The sequence below is a fragment of the Suricata suricatta genome, chromosome 9 (genome assembly GCF_006229205.1).
Source record: "Suricata suricatta isolate VVHF042 chromosome 9, meerkat_22Aug2017_6uvM2_HiC, whole genome shotgun sequence".
Lineage (NCBI taxonomy): Eukaryota > Metazoa > Chordata > Mammalia > Carnivora > Herpestidae > Suricata > Suricata suricatta.
This window is the reverse complement of record NC_043708.1, coordinates 20,083,208-20,086,702: the sequence shown is the minus strand read 5'-3', so window position 1 is coordinate 20,086,702 and position 3,495 is coordinate 20,083,208. Positions and strand designations below refer to the sequence as shown.

The window sequence follows — 3,495 nt, the reverse complement described above, 5'->3', positions numbered from 1 at the left end:
AGTCAGATGCTCAACTGACTGAGCCATCCAGGCACTCCTAAACTATTCTTGCTTTATGGCCCTTTCCATTCCTTCAGTTTTTTGAACACATATTTTCTCTATGTCAGTATTCTTAGAAGGCTTCCAAAGCTCTGGGGAAGTCGGGAGGAATGGAGTACTTAGCATGCAGGATTGGAGTACTGTGGGCATCTGTTTGTAAGTGATATTGTAGGACCTGAGTTTTTAAGTAAAGGGTCAGCCTGTATTACAATTTGCTTCCTGTTGGTTTTCGTCTGCTTTAACAGGAGACATTTTAAATTCTGCTCAGTTATTAAATATCTAATATCTTGGGATCACACAGCAGATATATCTTCAAAATTTTTATTAGTTTTTTTTTAGAGCTCTTTCTGAAAATGAAATATAACAGTAATCTTTAGGCACCAGGTTTGATAAACCCAGTAAGGATGTGGAGTTTGCACCAGTAGCTATAGCAAATGATTACATGATTCGTGGCTCTTTAAACTCCAAAGAATCTCGCAGGAGAAAGCACATGGTACTTTTACTGATATTGCAAGGCACTAGCGAGAAAGGCCTAAGAGATCCAAGTCCTATTTATCATGAAAGAGACCTTGCCAGGTCCCGACAGGTGTGACTTGTGAAGATTGTTTCTAAGGGGTGGAATCACAGTTTGGGTGGGAACTTTGGTTTCTGCACAGTTTGATCTGGAGCATAGAATTTTGATGTGCCTTTTAACATGGAAATCTGAGAATGCTTAAAAATGTTAACTGGTGTTCTTCTGAGATGGTAATAAAAGTAATTGATTGAATACCTATGTCTAGATGCTTTTAATGTATTTTTTTCTAATCCTAATCACCAACCTACAAAAGGGGTATTAGGACCCTTGCTTTACAGCTCAGGAAAAGCAGCACTCAGGATGTACTACCAAAGTCACATACTTGGGAGTTCTAGAAACTTCATCTGGAGAGTTGGCCATATGGGGGGGTCTCCTTAGCACTCTCTACATTTGAAAGATAAAGAAGAGATTAAGGGGGCACCTAGGTGGTTCAATCAGTTAAGCATTCGACTTTGGCTCAGGTCATTATCTCACAGTTTGTGGGTTTGAGCCCTGCATCAGGCTCTGTGCTGACAGCTAGCTCAGAGCCTGGAGCCTGCTTCAGATTCTGAGTCTCCCTCTCTCTCTGACCCTCCCCTGCTTGCACTGTCTCTCTCCCTCTCAAAAACAAATAAAACGTTTTAAAAATTTTTAAAAAGGGAGAGATTAAGTATGAGAAGAAATAATTTGAAAAACAATGATCTAGTTAAAAACAAATAAAAAAACAATTACATTAAAACTCACCCAATACATGTATCGTATAGTATAACAATTTTTAAACTGTAGTTTGCAACCCAATAGTGGGTCATGAAATTTCTTCTCTACATCTCAAACACTTTAATTTTAGTGAAGTAGGATAAAATATAAGAGAAAATACCAGAGGGATACACATAGAGGAAGGATGAGTGGCTTGCGGAAACATGGGTGTATAGATCTATGTAGTGTGTGGCCTATGGCAAGAGGGAAAATGTATTATTTTATTGTGGGTTATGGGGGAAAGAGTATGAAAAACACTCAGGGATTTCCTTAGTATTGCTGACTCTTATCTATCCATTTTTAGGGTACATACTGACATGGGAAACAAAGGTAAAAGGAAATGGTAGATAAAATTAAATTTCCTTATAGCTGCAACCCATTGACAAACACTTGAGGCCTGCAGAGTAAAATCTTCCTCCAGAAACTCCAAACTGTCTTAATGTTAATGCTTTGCTAGAGGAAAAACAACTTTAGCTTGGTAATAGCTAGGCCTTCAGTATCTTGTGAGCATATGAAAATCCTTTTAGAAACTTCCCTTTGCTTTACTTATATACTTACATGTAAGTACATAATCAGTCACTCTTCACAATCCCTGGGCAGCTCTTTCTGTCCATGGTTCCTGTCCCTGTGCATTTTTTGTTTTAAAGACTTTTTAAAAAAAGTTTTTAAATGTGTTTTGAGAGAGAGATGGGGCAGGGAGTGGCAGAGAGGGAAGGAGACAGGGAATTTGTAGCTGGGTCTACACTGTCAGCACAGAGTATGACGTGGGGCTCAGTCTCACAAACTGTAAGATTATGACCTGAGCCAAAATCAAGAGTTGGATGTTTAACTGACTGAGCCACCCAGGAGCCCTGTCCCCATGCCTTAAGAAAACTACCTTTTTGCACTGAAGACATCTCAGGAATTCTTTCCTGGCTGTTGGCTCCGATCCCCAACAATTTTCCACATCACACACCCTAGTCCTTTGTTCTTAGAATTACCACTGTTAATGAAACAACTATCCTCCTGTGTTACTTAGGATTGTAGCCTGAAGCACAGCCTGATCTCACAAGAAGGCTGGGGGTCAGAGAGCTTTTTGGAAGGATTAAGCAGTCATGAGCAGAGAACATTGGTGCAATGACATTAACAGAGGTAGACGAGTGATTCCCAGCATGAATAATCAAACCCTCTTATCTTCATTGTCTTTGTTTTGGTTACTTGGACTAACTTTGTTTGAGTGTGACTATGTAAGGGCTCAGATAGTTCATTTGAGGAAGATATAATGTAAATAACTAAATCAAATACACAAATAATGTTCTATCCAACATTCATTTGACAAATGGTTATTCAGTACCTATTTTGTGCCAGCCACTATGCTAGAGGCTAGAAATGGGGGGAGGGGAGATAATGCTCTCTGATCATTGTTCTTGATTTCTTGATGAGTTTAAGTGGTTATAGGAGAGGTAGATATATAAGAAAAATAATAACACTAAAAATGGTTATGTCTGCTTTGATTGTCATAAATCCAGAAGGGTACTGCATCAGTATGGACTACATATTTGTGTCCCGCTCTAATCCATATATTATTCATACCCCTAAATGATGGTATACGGAGGTGGGAACTTGGAGGAGTGATTAGGTCATGAGGGTGGGACCTGCATTAATGGAATTATTGCCCTTGTAAAAAGGACCCCAGAGAACTCTCTTGCTGCCATGTGAGGATATAAGAAAGTGGCTGTCTGAAGGAAGCAGTGTATCACCAGACACCACATCATTTAGTGTTTTGATTTTAGACTTCCCAGACAACAGAACTATGAGATAATTGTTGTATAAACCACCCAGTATATGGTATTTTTTAAAAAAGTTTATTTTGAGAGAAAGAGAGAGGAAATGCAAGTGGAGAAGGGACAGAGAGAGAGAGAGCGAGGGAGAGACAGAAGCTCAAACAATCTGTGTGCTGTCAGCACAGAGCCTGATGCAGGGCTTGAACTCACAAACCATGAGATCATGACCTGAGCTGAAATCAAGAGTTGGAGGCTTAATTGACTAAGCTACCCAGGCACCTGTATGGTATTTTCATTCTAGCAGTTCAACAGACTAAAAAGTACTCCCAGCCTAGCATCTGTGTGGGCAGAGCAAGTGTACGTGGGGTGGGGCTGAAGAAGACG

At 39.8% G+C, this 3,495-nt stretch overlaps 1 long non-coding RNA gene across 1 annotated transcript in view; it reads right to left on the bottom strand.

The window, feature by feature from the left end:
• The window catches only part of LOC115301708, a 23,135-nt gene extending 21,195 nt beyond the window's left edge, over positions 1 to 1,940 (bottom strand). Inside the window, exon 1 of the long non-coding RNA XR_003913256.1 lies at positions 1,907 to 1,940. This is a non-coding gene — a long non-coding RNA (uncharacterized LOC115301708). The remainder of the gene's footprint in view (positions 1 to 1,906) is intronic.
• Positions 1,941 to 3,495: the final 1,555 nt, after the last annotated feature.